The 17,012-nt window shown below is 40.6% G+C and overlaps 1 protein-coding gene across 1 annotated transcript in view; it reads left to right on the top strand.

Annotated features, from left to right (window-relative positions):
• The window catches only part of foxf2a (forkhead box F2a), a 377,307-nt gene that overhangs the window by 257,441 nt on the left and 102,854 nt on the right, over positions 1–17,012 (top strand). The window lies entirely within an intron of this gene.

Below are 17,012 nucleotides of genomic sequence, written 5' to 3'. Positions count from 1 at the left end.
ATAGTTTCTATGTGTAGTTGTTAGTACAATTATTAAATATTGGTATACAAAATATGTGATGCAGGTTTCATTATGGATCTACACGTTCATACATCACTGTAGTAGACTAGAGAGAAGAGTACAGACACAACGGAATCATTGAATTGTTCTTTATTTGTCATTAAGAAATAAGACTGAACAAAATCTGGAATGTATTGATGAAATATCACAACAATCAAATCACAACATGTTTTTGAAAGGACTACAGTACAGTAAAACGTGAACTGAAGTGTTCCTCACTGCACTTCTACTGTATGTTTCCATCAACCCGGTCTTGTTGATTTGACCGCAGGTCTCGTCCACGTCACAATGGATGTTTTCATTAGCTAAGCACCTTGGAAAGAACCTTCTGGCATGGCGAATCTAGACCTGACACTGATCTGCTGTGATGTCACTGCATGCATCATCTATGGCCTCCCTGACAGCAATTTAGCGTCGGACCAGATCCGGCCCTCATGTGGATTCCACACGACCCAGATGTGGGCTGGATCTGGGCTGACACTATGTTGCTGTCTGGGCTGGAGAAGAGTGACTTGGTCGTGAGGATGCCTATTGTATACCTTCCACCTCCTTGTGGAGAAAAAATCCCTCAATCGGGTTAAGGAAAGGGGAGTATGAGTGTAGATACAGGGTGATAAATTGTGGATAGGCCTGAAACCATGGTTGTACTATTCGAGCATGATGAAACTGAACATTATCCCAGACTATTACGTAGGTCACACCATCTGCTCCACAGACCTGATTTAGCTCATCAAGGAAAGTTACAAGGAGAAATGCATTATATGAACCAACACAAGATCTACATCCTACCACACCATCTTCAGATATAGCCACACACATGGTGATATTGGCTCCACGATGTCCAGGTACTTGGATGGTTGCCCACTGGCCGATTCAATTCTGACCTCTCGTCCTTCTCTTGGCCAGGTTAAAGCCTGCCTCATCCAGAAATATGAATTTGTGATGGTTTTCATCAGCATACAGCTCCATCGCCCTCTAAAAATACATTTAAGAAAAAAACAGTTACTGATTACAATGATATAGAATTGTAATCAGTTTTAACAGACATCTTGAAATTGAACATACCTGAACATAATCAATCCTCAGTTGCTTCACTCTATATGCATTTCTTTCAAACGGCACACAGTATGGGTGTTTTAAAGAATTCTGATGCCTTTTCAGAACACGTGCAATAGTCTGCAAACTTATGGCTTGAACATTGTTGAATACGTCCAAGATGTGTTGCCCAATATCTGTCAGGCGAACATCATTTCTGGCCTGAACCAAACTGACCACATTCTGCTCTTGTTGGTCAGTCAGAATTCAGCTTCTGCCTCCCCTGTTTGGCCTAGTCTCTATTCTGCAGGAAAAAAGACACAGTAAGAACAAATGTACAGTTATCACATCACAATCTATGGTAAGCATTGTCATGCTGTGTACACTCATTTGACAGTGACAAGTAGCTTAAAGTTTAGTGCATTCTGAAGACTTACCGGTTCTCATTGTGGAAAGTTCTGATGATTAAGGCCACAGTTGATCTTCTGAGATTTGGTTGAATCATTGTAGTTGCCTCACTCATTGTCATGCCATGATTAATGACATAAGCTACAAATATAGCTCGGATTTAATTGTACACCCTTTGTTGTTGCTGCCGGTGTCTAGGTCTGTGATCTTGTCCTCTACCACGTTCACCCACACCTCTCAAAAGAGGCCCATGACCACATCTCCGGTGAGGCCTAAGCCCTCCTCTATGATGAGGCCCACAACCACCTCTCTGGTGAGGCCTGAGGCCCATGACCACCTCTTTGGTGAGGCCTGAGCGCTCCTCTATGATGAGGCCCACGACCACCTCTCTGGTGAGGCCGAAGCCATCCTCTATGATGAGGCTCACGACCACCTCTCCGGTGAGGCCTAAGCGCTCCTCTATGATGAGGCCCATGACCACCTCGCTGGTGAGACCTAAGCCCTCCTCTATGATGAGGCCCACGACCACCTCTCTAGTGAGGCCTAAGTGCTCCTCTATGATGAGGCCCACGACCACCTCTCTAGTGAGGCCTAAGCGCTCCTCTATGATGAGGCCCACGACCACCTCTTTGGTGAGGCTTAAACCATTCTCTATGATGAGGCCCATGACCACCTCTCTGGTGAGGCCTAAGCACTCCTCTGTGATGAGGCTCACGACCACCTCTCCGGTGAGGCCTAAGCGCTCCTCTATGATGAGGCCCACGACCACCTCTCTGGTGAGGCCTAAGCCCTCCTCTATGATGAGGCCCACGACCACCTCTCTAGTGAGGCCTAAGCGCTCCTCTATGATGAGGCCCACGACCACCTCTCTAATGGGGCCTAAGCGCTCCTCTATGATGAGGCCCACGACCACCTCTCTAATGGGGCCTAAGCGCTCCTCTATGATGAGGCCCACGACCACCTCTCTAATGGGGCCTAAGCGCTCCTCTATGATGAGGCCCACGACCACCTCTCTAGTGAGGCCTAAGCGCTCCTCTATGATGAGGTCCACGACCACCTCTTTGGTGAGGCTTAAACCATTCTCTATGATGAGGCCCATGACCACCTCTCTGGTGAGGCCTAAGCACTCCTCTGTGATGAGGCTCACGACCACCTCTCCGGTGAGGCCTAAGCCCTCCTCTATGATGAGGCCCACGACCACTTCTCTGGTAAGGCTTAAGCGCTCCTCTATGATGAGGCCCACGACCACCTCTTTGGTGAGGCTTAAACCATTCTCTATGATGAGGCCCATGACCACCTCTCTGGTGAGGCCTAAGCCCTCCTCTATGATGAGGCCCACGACCACCTCTCTGGTGAGGCCTAAGCCCTCCTCTATGATGAGGCCCACGACCACCTCTCTGGTGAGGCCTAAGCACTCCTCTATGACAAGGCCAACGATCACCTCTCAAAAGGTGTGCTTTTCCGCCCCCTTCTGCCCCTTCTGTGCCCCTTCTATTCCTCTGACCATCATATATTCATTGTATACCTCCCACTGCTGGCTTCATATCTTCACTATGTTCAGTAGGATACCACTCATCTCACTACATATACCAATATGAGAACTCAATCACCATTAATGAATTGCCAGCAACTCCTTAAAACCACAAAATAAATTACAAGGACCATCTTGCATACAGTAATGTCAAATATGAAGATGCTGTCTGTAAAATTGGTACATGGGACCATAGAAACCATATCTGACAAAGAATGATGATGAAATATGACATCCATAGATAATGTAGTCCAGCTGCGTCATATTCTGTGGTAACTGGTGTCAACTGATGTAGTGATCCTGAAACTTTCATGATGTAAACGTGGAATACTGTTAGATATCCACAATCACAAACCTTCAATACTGAGCACCCAGTACTAGTCGAAGGAAATAAATACACAAGTCATCTCAACATGTGAATACCATCCCGAGGCCGGACAGGAAGACAGACCTCCACTTCCTGCAACGGTAGCCAACATTAGACTTGCCTTTCATTTCTCTCTCTCTCTCCTTCTCTTTCTCTCTCTCCGGAGGCAGCACTGAGTTCATGCTCTCCACATGTGTGGTCCAGCGGCCCGGGGGAGCTATCCCACAATCCCAGCCACACGTGTGTCGGACAGAGACGGAGCAGATAAACAGAGGGGGTTTTCTGGCTCCTGAGCATCTCTGACCTGAGGACTCTACTGTACTCTACTGTACTCTACTGACTCACTGCAGATCATCCAAATTACACACTTCAGCTGCTGCACAACTCCACGCTCGCACATCCACAATTATACGTCTCACAGTCACAGACTGCTATTTAGGGATAGCTAGGGTTTGACCAAACTATGGTTACCTGATAATGAGAAGAAGAAAAAAGCATATACAACATAAAAAGTAAAATACAGTAAAAGTTAAAAACAAATTGTATGTGATATTTTATATGATTATATATATATATATATATATATACACACACACACACACACATATATATGTGTGTGTGTGTGTGTGTGTGTGTGTGTGTGTGTGTGTGTGTGTGTATGTGTAATGTATGTCCTTAAACATAATTATACCTTTAAAACAGGAAAGATCATTTTAGATCTCAGAAACAGAAAAAAAGGTGACGTTCTTTCCGACAATAACTAAATATTTTATTTCATATTTTTGGTAGTACAATAAGGTTTCATTTGTTAATTACATTAGTTAGCATGAACTAACAATGCTTCTACAGCATTTGTTAATATCAACATTTACTACAATGTAAAAAGTGGTAATGCAGTTCCTACCATAACGAGCTGTTTAACTTGATTTAACCAATAAAAAAAGTTGTTGGTATAAATTACTTTATTTTAGGTTGATTAAATAATAGTTTTGACAAAAAAAAAAAAAAAAAAGAAAAAGATTGTTATCATTTTAGGTTAGGTTTTTGTTTCATTTTTAAAATGAAAAGTTATACGTTTGTTTGGTTAGTACATGTTGTAATGCAAACTTTTTGTAAAGTGTTTCCATTTTATAAAAAAAATTAGAGCTGTATATAAATGCAAGTAAATTACATTAGATCCCAGAGTAATTATCATCATCATTATTATTATTTTTATTGTGTGTGTGTGTGTGTGTGTGTGTGTGTGTGTGTGTGTGTGTGTGTGTGTGTGTGTGTGTGTGTGTGTGTGTGTGTGTGTGTAAACGATCTCTGTCCCGTCTCCTCCAGCAGCAGGTGTGTGTGTGTGTGTGTGTGTGTGTGTGTGTGTGTGTGTGTGTGTGTGTGTGTGTGTGTGTGTGTGTGTGTGTGTGTGTGTGTGCGTGTGCGTGTGCGTGTGCGTGTGTGTGTGTGGGTCATCAGGGTGGGCGTCTGCAGGGGGCAAGAGAGCACAGGGCAGGTGAGGGGGCAAATTACAAACATGTCGATTATAATTTAAGACATGTTGACTTGTCTTTAATCTAACATCTCTATCCCCATTGACAGACACGTCAGCGGTTCAATGAATATATGTTTATAGGGTAGGATTATTCCATTGGTCTCATTAAATGTACATTTAACCTGTATTTATTTTATTTTTATGGGATATAAAAGGAGCCGTTTTAATAAGTGAATCGACCTAGGTGTAATGTGGATATTGATATGAACATTTTTATTTTTATTAATTATCCTCGTTTTTGTTTGCCATATAAGTTGATCCCTCACATTGATTCTCTGTTCGGTCTACGTTGCATTAAGTGTTGTGTTGCTCAACCTGTTATTTCTTGTATTATCGTCATTAAACTTTGTGGTGGAATTATACTCATCATCTTCGTCTGCCTTCCTGCAACCACCGGTGACACTCACAGTTATGTAACACAGATTAAAGTTGTTTTAATAAGTGCCTGCTCATTATTTAGTCTCATAACTTTGAATTAAAATGTTAACGTGTTGATTGAATCTGTCATAATCTGTAAAATCTTTAACAAAGATCTGCTAGTTACATTTAATCTGCGACTGTCTTAAAATGGGCAACATTTTGAAGGCAAACAAAGGAAAAAATGATCCAGTGGTCTGCAATAAAAACAGATGATCCATCCCATGATACAAGTTGTGAACATTTACTGAGGAATTGTTGGAATCTGTGAAAAATAATGCTAAATAAACTCTTGGATCAGTGTTTAAAATCTCTCAGGTTGGTTATAAACTCATGAAAAAAAGTAATTTTGTCTCAGCTTCTGTAAAGCAGAGCCCATCCATCTTTCCATTACTGAATCACATCCTACAAATCCTCTTCCATGTTAATGTTTTCAGAAACGTTGACTTGTCCACCGTATACCTGAAGGTTTATAACCCTGTCCTTCCACAACAAATGTGTTTCACACGCTGCCGTCAAGGTGTGTGTTTCCCATTCAACGATGAAACTCGCTGCTTAACTGCCATAGTATGACGCGTCGTTGAAGAAATCAACTAGCCACGACTGTTCGAGCAATCTGAGGGTCTTGTTGAACTATGCAAATAACGACGGGACTAGAATCTGTGGCCGAGAAGAGAGAAACCGAGAGAAAGATCCTGTCGAGACGCAGATTAACTGGAGGACAATATAGGGACCATTAAAAGTGATCTGAGAGCCAGAAGCCCATCATCAGGACCATTACAGGAGAACTGCGGTTTATCTGAACGTGCAAACGTCCAAGTATTGAGTGAACCAGCACACTGATTCCAGCGACGCAATGAGTGAATTTACCCTCAGGCGAAACGTCATCGATTTACTGAGTGACAGTTTTCAAATAGTCTGTAATAAAGTGTGTATCTAAATGAATAAGTATATCCTTTTAGGTTATACTTTACAATCAAGTCCCATTAGTTGAGATTAGTTCATTCATAAACTAACATCAACAATGGGCAATACCGCTGTTAATAAAAACACAACTGTTTATTATAGTTCATGTGGTTACACTTTATTTAGTAACACTAATTATATTGGGTAACACTTTATTTTACAATGTCTTTGTTACATATGTTACATGTACTTACCATAGTAATAACAGTAAATTATGCATAATTACATGCAACTAACCCTCAACCAAACCCTAATCCTACCCTAACACTATAGTGAGTACATGTAGTTCATTATTATTACTCAGTACTCATGTAAAGCTACACTCTAACAAAGACACCTTTAAAATAAAGTGTAACATAATTTGGTGCCAATAAAATAGTATTATTATTATCTTTTCGATCACACTTAAGATAAGGGTAAAATTCTCACTATTAACTAACTATTAACTATGACTTTTGCCTCCATAAATCCTAATTCCTATTTACTCAAGTTGTTTCAAACCTGTATGAATTTCTTTTTTCTGCTGAACACAAAAGAAGATATTTTGAAAAATGTCAGTAACCAAACAGTTGATGGACCCCATTGACTTCCATAGTATTTTATTTTTTTTAAACAACTTGAGGGTGAGTAAATGATGACAGAATTTTCATTTTTGGGTGAACTATCCCTTTAATAGTAAGTGAGGTAGTTGTTAAGTCTAGGTATTGGGTTGGATTAGGGGATGTGGAATATAGTCATGCACAATAAAGCATTAATATGTGCTTTATAATAAACAGCCAATATCCTACTAATATGCATGCTAATAAGAAACTAGTTAATAGTTAGTATTGAACCCTAAACTAAAGTGTGACTATTTTTACTTAAAAAAGGATTCATAAGCTTTCTTGTCTGAATGTTGCTGCCATGATTGTAGGATGTTTCAAGTTTCTTGCTCGGACGGACGATACTAGTGTGTTGTGGGTGGTTGGTTTCTTCCAATCCCCAACCCTAAATATGAGCTGTAGAAACAGTGACGCGTGCCTTCACTGAAACACTCAGTGTGTGTGTCTAGCGAGAGTGGAGCGTAGTGAAAGTAAGCTCTGTGGTAATATCACTGCATCTGAGCTTAAACAGACGAGAGCTGTGTGAACAAGGGAAGCTGGAAACTCTCATTTCCTGTGTGCAGGAGTGACTTTAGCAGTCGAGGGAGGCCAGACAGTGTGGAGACCGGCCACTGCTCCCATGAGCTGTCTCTCTCTCTCTCTCTCTCTCTCTCTCTCTCTCTCTCTCTCTGTCTCTCTCCTCTCTCCTCTCTCCTCTCTCCTCTCTCTCTCTCTCTCTCTCTCTCTCTCTCTCTCGCTCTCTCTCTCTCCCCTCACTCCTCCTCCAACTCGTCACTCCTCTCGCAATAAAGCTCACACTGTGACCTGTTAACCCTCACTGCCACCTCCAACACAACACACACACACAATAACACACACATACATCGCCTTATTCTAAACTATTAATAATTTCTGAGATTTTCCTTTTATTTTTCACAGTTTTGTTTCTCATCGACCTCCGTTTAGCTGCAGCTTTGGCAATACAAATATTTGATTATTTCTTATGTCAGTAAAGACGTGTGCACAACAATTTCAGCCCAAATTATAGGTGAGCATTTAAAGATTAGCCGCTAATGTACCAAAACAACACTATTTTTTACTTTGTATTACTGCATATAAAAGGGGGAAAAAGTAACAGTTCATCTTGTTCATTTTTAAGTAAAATATAATTTAAATATCATATGAACTTAAACATTACTGCACTGTAAAAAAATACTCATTTTAACTGTAAAAGACTGTACAAATGACAGGGGTTTCTAGATTAAAGGTGGAAATAGATCTAATGGAAAATGTCATGTCATTTTACAGTATAAATTGACATGTACCATTAAAAAAAAAAAAAAAAAAGTAAAGTAATCTAATTATTTACAATGAAAAACCAGTCTACTGATATTCCCAGAATTCCCTGTGTGACATCAGCTCATGTTTGATTGCATTTGTGTTTTTTTAAATAGTTTTTGTTATCAGTTATATTAGGGTTTTATGTTGCAACGTATGTTTATTGCATTATTTTACTGTCATGTGTGTGGTGTTTTGTATATTTGTGTATATATTCTATATATTAATATTTCCCTCAGCTTGTGGAAAAGCTGCTTGTGATGAACTTTGATTTGATTTTAGTAGCAGCGTTGCCTTCATAATAAGGACTTATTATTTATTTAATTATTTAATTTTAGTTTGTTTGTTTGTTTGAAACTTAGATTTACTTTTTTACTGTATTTTTGTACAGTATTTTTTCTGTAAAAATGACAGTTTTTTTTTTTTTTTTTTACAGTGTGAGCACGTTGTCATATAGTGAGCATGTCTTATCAATCTTATGATTTTACTGTGCGAATGTTGACACAATGTTACGTGTTCATATGTTATTGTGAATTATGTATAAATGAGTAGACATGCACATATTAGCTGAAATTTGTATATTACCTTTGTAATGTCTAAACTTGTGTAGGTGTATATGCGTACCAATGTGCCTGTGTGTGTGTGTGTGTGTGCCCCAGCACATCTGGCCTTTATATCAGGGCTTTAATTAATCCTGAGTGAAGGCCAGGCAGTGACAACTAAACTGGGTAGACTCCAGCAGTGGACAGGCCTTGATTTATGACGGTCGAGCCCCAACCAACACTGATTTATTTAAGAAAGACAGAGAGAGAGAGAGAGGGCAAGCGGCGAGGGAGGACAGAGTCTCGGTGCGGAACAGAAAGGTACTGTTTTCTGAAAGAGAGAAGAAAAAGAGGGAAAAAGTGAGGGGTTGGTTGCTCTGTGAGAGGTGCCCCCCGTTCACTGGGGCATCAGATGCAGCCAACACACACAGACAGCTTTCCTTTAACACAAGAGCCAGCGGGAAGGAAAGACTCGATATCCTGATGCTCCACAACAACTCTCTATACTATGTACCTTTTCAAGTCAAGGTCTTGCAGCTTTACACCTTTCTCATACTATCTTCTTTTATGTTCCACAGAAGAAAGCCTTGCAGGTTTGGAACGACATGAGGGTTAGTAAATGATGACAGAATTTTCATTTTTGGGTGAACTTACCCTCTAAGTGTAGCTTCATCTTTACAATCGGAAGTAGTGAATGTTTTGAATCAGGTTTCTCAACACCTGTATGCTGATGGTCAGATGAAATGAACTACTCGACTGAAGAATAGAAAAGAAACACTCTTTAAGAGAGAGAGAGAGAGAGAGAGAGAGAGAGAGAGAGAGTGTGCGTGTGTGTGTGTGTAGATTGGCGTGTAATGGAGCTGTGCTGATGGAAAAGTCTCCCACAGGTCTGACTTTGGTCCCTCCCAGCCCAGAGTGTCGATGGAGGGTCTTCCTCATCCTCATCTCTCTTTTCTTATCTCACCGTCAAATGCTGTATTTTCCTCTCTTTTCCTCCCTCTCGCACTCCTGATCTTTCATGGTAACATAAAACTCCCCGTTCCTTGGTTTCCTATCTCATGCTAAACTTTTTTCTTTTTCTTACATCATCATGGTTTCTTTGTCTTTTCTAGTTTATCTGCTAATGGTATGACTATCCAATGACTGCTTATTCAGGAAATAGTGGTCAGTCTTTGGAAAACACTAAAAGTGAATTTAAATAGTCATTAATGATGCAATTACTTGACTGAATGTCTGCAAAGAAATATTAATTGCTCAGGCTGCAAGAACAACATCCCATCTTTCAAACAGAGTGGGATCTGGCTTAGGAGACTTCTGATACAATATAGCATTGTGTAACACAGTAGACGTGATGCAATTATCACAATATTGAAGACGATGTAAGAAATTTAACCCTGGGAGCTTTCATAGTCAAAAGCAACTGCGACGGTCAACCACTGTTTATGAAGCTACGTATGGCAATTAACTAGATGGTCAGCTTCCCCACTGCACCCATACAAAAGATTCAACACCTTGAAGGTATTCATATTGTGGGGAATTCTTATATTTAAGAGTCAATGAGTTCATCCATATTGACATGAGTTAGCTGTTGATCTCAAACTAGGTGCTTTTGCATTCGTTGACCACCAAAATAAGGCTTGATCACAAGCTACCAGATCCCTCTATAATTCCCAGCTGTTTCATTCTTTTAGTTCCTCGCGTACCTCTGGCACACAGCAGGACTTCTGCCTGACGAGTACTCCAGGGGGTGTGATGATGGATTGCACTGGCCTGCCTGTGGGTCCTGGAGAACACATCTCAGAGCTGCTCCACTAACTCCTGGAGTTCCCGTTTAAGAGGGGAAAGACTTGTTCCTCCGCCTCAATTGCTTCACGGGATCTACGGCCAGGCCAGGATAGACTGATGGACTTTGGGTGACACAGGCCTCGCAAGTGGGAAAGTGGAAGAACTGCCAGGAAGAAAGAAATGAAGAATTATTGTAGAGTTTAGGGACTAACACTCTGTCACCTAGGTGGAGGTCTGGTGTATGCGTGCCGCTACAAACATGTTTCTTGCATATTCTAGCAATCCAACCATATGAACACCGACACTTGCTTGATGATGGAGCAGTCAAATCAATAGAAGGGAACTGCACTTCCAAGTGGAGTGTGTCCATCCTCAAACACCACACTTTTGAGTATTTACAAAGCACCAGCCAATCTTCTACAATATATCTTAAAACTAGAAGAGAATCATCGTTTACTTGATTAACTTCTTTTTTCCCTTTTTTTTCTTTTTTTTTTTTTTTTTGCATAGTCTACAAATACTAGGATGTGTGTCCACGATAGCTGTTCATCTCTGGACTCATCTCTGCTGGGTATCTAAGTTTTCCTGTAACTCAAACAGTAGAGCGTTGGCGCTTGCAACGCCAAGGTCATGGGTTCATTCCCAGGGAAAGCAAGAACTGATAAGAATGTAAAATGTTTACCTTGAAATGCAATGTAAGTCGCTTTGGAGAAAAGTGTCTGCCAAATGCATAAATGTATGTAGACAACAGAATCATCATACTAGAGGCTGGTATTGTCACCACTTTTTTTCAGTTAAAGTAAAGCTATTGCCTCAGTTGTCTCAGTCATAATTTGTGGCCTCTTTATTCTGATAATCTCAGTTGCTTGTGAAGTATGGATTGTGTAGTCCAGGCTCATTCGAAAAACGTACCTGTGGCAACATTTTTGCAAAACACAAAATACGTTGCGTCATGTATGTTTCGTCACAGTTTCAAAGTGAAATGTCCAGTGAGTGGTGCTAAAAGAGTATTTAGTTTTATTACATTGGAGTTTGTACGTATCACCGCAGTTCTGAATTGAAATGTCCGGTGAGTGGCGCTAAAAGCTTTAATGCTCCATTTAAAATTAAAGACACCTACACAAAACCCTAAACCTACCCGATAGTGTTAACAAAAGCAAATGTGACATAAAACGCAATTGTAACCATGCCATTTTATCTTGTTTTTGAAGTCTTATCTTTGAGCTCTTTTATCGTGACTTGTCTTTCTCGGGATTCGTACTCGAGCTCTCTGCATCACGAGTGCAATTCTGTACCAGTTGAGCTACCAAGCAACCTTAGTACGTCAGTAAAACTGAACATATGGAGATGGTTAAGTGATGCAAAAATGTTTTTATTTACAATTCATGCACTATGGTAAAAAGTGTTTTGAGGTCATAACATAATTGTGCAAGGAACCGCATGAAAACAACAAAATAAATAAAAAAATAAAAAAAATTAAAGTGTTTGCTGTTTTACTGCCTCTAGTGTTCATTTCTGTTGGAAACTGCAGTGATATGTACGTATTAGTACGTATTTTGCGTTTTTCCAATGAGCCTGAGTTGGGATTGTGGGAAGCAGTCCATTATTATTTTTATTTTTTTCGACCTGGGCGGTTACATGCAGCTCAGGGAGCAGTAACCACTCTGCTAATATGTGCCAGTATGTGGTTCATCTGGACACACACAGTAACCCTGGGATTGCATGCCTAAGCTTGGATCTGCTGAGTTGTATGCACCAAAAACAGTCCTAACCAGACTAAGATCTCTGCCTTCATAGCCACATAACCGGGGATCAGACTCTCTGGGCCTCCGTGGTCAGAAAATTCACAAGGATGTGACTACTTGGGTCATCCATTCGCCCATGCTGGTTCAATTGTCATTCACTTGTTGGGGTATTTGTGGTGACTGCATTGATTTAATTTGCAGCATTGCCTGTAGTGTGCTTTACTCTACATGTATAATGTGGTGGTTGTGTGATGAAGCTCAAGGTTGGGGGCTCAAGCTCATGTGGTTATGAATGTATTTAGGTAAATCTGAGTATAAAGTTGTTTAAACATCCTTTGTAGTAGCAAGTTTAGACAATGCCAAGATGCATAGCATTTGACCACGGTATAAGAACACAAAAACAGAACTGTATTGTGAGCACTCAGTGCCTGGAAAAGCACACCCTTTATGGGAGGTCAGCCTCAGGACTCTTATCGCCTCCTTGAGGTGGCCCCCGAGGGCCTTCATCACTCAGATCTCCTCTGAGGACCAGGAGAATGTAGAGAACATAGCAGTCCTTGCTTTTATTGGATCTGATCATTACTAATATTCTCTGGAATGTCCCTGAATATAAATAGAACAAGAAAAAATGCACAGAGAAATTGAAAAAAAAAAGAAAAGAGACAGGCCTGGTTTGATCTGGAGCAAGAGTTCTGGATTGCTGTGTTTTGATTGGATGGATGGAGTACTGGGGTGAAGTTCTGGGAGAGGCACAGACAGACCGCCCAGAGCGAGCTCAAGACTCCTCGGGGAGTGACTGTGGATCAGTTTCAGAAAAGACCTTGTTAGAGGTGTCTGAACAAGGGAAATAGCTATGGGAATGTGTGTGTATGCATAATACGGCTGTGCATGGTCAGTGAGGACAAAGAGAATGTCTGTCCCCTGATCCAACCAGCATTTATTGTTACATCATTTATGTTCACACATAGACTATATTCTATGTAAGCAGCTAGGTGGATGAGATCTGGACTGGACTAAATGGTGTGTAGTGTTAAATTATGAATATGTTTCCTCTTTATTTTTATTTTTTTCATTTCCAATAAAGTTAACATGCTGACTTATGCCATTAGTTTTTCTCAGCACTCATCACCAAATGTTTACTCTAATATCCAACTTTTCCATAATTTTCCCCCTTTTCAGTTTCCCAGGTGGTTAAATTGGATTTTGTCCACTTACAGTAAGTTAAAAGGGTCCGCGTTCACCCCATTCATACATCATACTTGTGTTTATTTGTGCTTGACATTCTTTTGTGCCTGGTGTAAATCACAGTCTCATATACCTCATTATCCCACTGCAACTCTAATTCCCCCTAAATGCACTGGAGAATATTCAGAGCTCATTTGTGGTGTAAACACTCCTTAACTGATCCAGATTAACTCCTCTTCTCCTGTTACCTTCCTCCCCTGTGCCACACAAAACTCTTGCCTTTCTTCAAAAACACGGGGGGAAAAAAAGCTGCCCCAACCCCCTTTGCAACTGATGACCATATAATTTTTTATTTTACTTAATTAGACTTTTTAAATGTAATTACACTCTAATGCATTCCATGTTGAAATTAAGGCTCTGCAAAAGACTAATTTGTTCTTTCCAATCAACTGTTACTGTACAAAAGGACTGGCCTGGTCTGGTGTGCTTCTGGTGGAACCCAAGGCCATGAGCAATGGAACATGTCCATCATCCTGATTATTAGGTGGAGACCACCGGTGAAATTGGGGCCATTTGGTAGGCTCAATAACACTGAGAAAAAGAGAGGCTGAGGCACAGGAAGTGGGCCTAGACAGGCAACTGCTGAGGGAAGCACTTTTCACAAGGGGCCCAGGCCAGGCCTCGGCTAAAATCCCCTAAAACACAACGACAGGCCCAATTTAGGGCTGACATGGAGAATTGGTGGACTTCCAGAACAGTGCTTAAGAACATGTGGCAGGATCCAAATGACCTTGGTTGAATTTCCTTTTGTCAAGACGCACGTTTAAGAATGGACAATTCTTCGTAATTCCCATTACGGCTGGAGTTTAGCATGCGGTTTTCGCCCCAAATGACTTTCAGAACACTAATTAAAATAATGAACCAAAAGATTCCTATTCTAATAGATTTCCAGGAAAAATGAGGTGAGGGATATGTTAAAAAGCCCACATGATAATTATTAGTCTAACACCACCACCTCATCTACACCAATAAAGTAATCAATTGGTAAAGAGATTGTAAAAATAAATAAAAATAAATCCTTACAAAAGAAAAAAAGTTACAAATAAAACAAATAATTTATCAGGAGACAATGTGAGTTGTCAGCAGAAGTGCACCTCCTCTTAGATCAGACGTCCCTGTGCTGTCCATTGAATCTTCCTCAGCCAGCAGGAGCTTCAAGACCTTGTGTGTTTTTACTGCATGACTACATGGGAGGTGCTCACTTTACGACCCCAAGTTTATGGCAATGCCGCTTAAGAGCTGCTCAGGTTTCGTTGGCAATTACCTCTCCATACAAGACCCCCTCCCAGTTCTTATCCCCCTCTCCTGCCTGAGAGGACAGGGACCCCCTCTGACTGGGAGGTGAACTAAGATCTCCTCCTCTCACTCTTTTATCCCCAACTCTCTTTCTTGAAGCTGTGCTGAGCCCTTTGCAGCTGGACTCTGTTTATTTACTGGGCTGTGGCGAAATACCAGGAAAACCTGGCCTCCCACCTAACCAAATCCTCGGGGCAATGAATGACGTTCCCCTGGGTCCTGCCCCAGTGCTCTGGGTGAGGTTCAAGAGAGCGCAGGACCGAGGCTCAGACCTCAGCACTGGATGACTCAATGACCCCAACATGCTTCTTGAGTTGGAGTTCTGAGCTAATTTACTTTTAATTTTAAATGTAAATATCACCTGCACTCTGCTCACAAGAGTCCTCTGTGAGCACACTATAATGCTTCACTGCACTAGAGGATATTCGGCACACATCAACCATGTAAAGTACACTGATAATTTATGTTTTATCAGTGGTGCTTACTAAGTGAAGGGGTCAATATTACCATCTTACTATTTTAACTTGTCCTGCGCTGTTTGTGCTACGAACATTAGAGATACCTCAATTATGCGGTTGGTTGGAGGTGTGCTATTACTTTTCTAAGTGACAGGTCTTACACCTTTTGCCTGGTGTATGATAAAACAGTGCAACAATTTTATATTTAAGGAGGGACTTGAGTTTTATGTGGAGACCAGAATATCACAGAGACTTGATTGTGAGATCTTTCGATCTGGGCTATTAAGCAACCACCCACAACACCTTTGACCATTCGGCATTTATATTGCCCTGGTTACAAATCAAAATGTTGCAAATATCCCCTAAATATGAACAACATTAAGAATAATTTGGTAGAGAATATGTGTACAAGGCCTTTATAGAAATAAACAGCCAACTATGGAGGACAAACGAGTGTGTTTATTGCATCTCCCTGACAACACACTTCATTTGTGACTATCAATCAGACGAGTTCAGCTTGAATGAGAAACACAAGGAACAGTTTGGAATAAGCTTCTACCACTTCCTTAGAACTGAGCTGAACTCCAATGCATCAAGTGTTTCTCCATCTGTATGACTCGCTGTCTCTCTAAATCACTTTCCCTCTTTATTTTGCATAAAATCATAATCCATGTTTCTTTAAAAAATAGTTCCTGATAATAAAGTTACATTTTTTTCCACTAAATTATTTGTTTTTACGGAAACTTGCAGTGCACTATATTTGTTCAGTCTGTAGTGCAGATATAAAGTGTAATGAGAGGCACAGGAAAGATGAAACGAAATGATGCCTGACAAAGTTTAAGACTCATCCAGCATTTTTGAAGGGTCATCAGTAAAATATCATTCAATGGAAAAGGCACAACGTTTTATTCACCATGAAACTGGAACCAAAAGAGATACCAGATGATCAGTGGCTCTATTCCAAAACCCAGTGAGCCGCCCGTTATCTACTGTCTACATAGGCAGCTAAAATGAAATTTCAAACATGAAGCATTTGGGACACTCAACAGTCATAGCTGGTTCCAATAGAGTTTGGCATTAACATGTTGCTAAGCTGTAAATTATCTAATAAGCACACAAAGACCCATTTAACCGGATGGAACTAATTTATGGATACATTTAAAGGAAGAAGTTGTCTCATTGCGTTCTGGGATTACCTTGTCTGCAAAGTAAAATGTGTCCAAAATAGAGTCCCATTACTAATTTTAGACTGTACAGAGATACAGTGCTTACAGTTACAAGTGTTACACTATATTTCAATAGTCCCATTTAGACATTCCGTTGATAACATATTGATAACAATAAGCAATGCTGCACCTATGTGTCACCTAACTCTCAGAGTATTAGTAGAGTATTAGTAGACTGTTGGGGGTAGGGTTAGGGTTAGTTACTTGCAAAGTTACTTATAGTCAGTAAAATGTCTTTTGAGGAGCATCACAATTAAGTGTTAGCAGATATAAGGCAGACAGTTTACTAATACTCTAATGAGACTTAGTTGACATGTAGTTGCAAAGTTACTTGTGGTTAGTAGAATGTCTTAAGTGGACCATCGAAATAAAGTGTTACCGAACTTAGTAAATGGAAATCACATATTGGTGAAATAACTATGTGGCTGTGCTAAAAACAGTACATTTAGATATTTGCTAACTATTTATGATGCTACCG

This window comes from Leuciscus leuciscus (assembly GCF_965113295.1).
Source record: "Leuciscus leuciscus genome assembly, chromosome: 6".
Lineage (NCBI taxonomy): Eukaryota > Metazoa > Chordata > Actinopteri > Cypriniformes > Leuciscidae > Leuciscus > Leuciscus leuciscus.
Note: the sequence above shows the minus strand (reverse complement) of the source record. Positions and strands in the feature narration are given on the sequence as shown.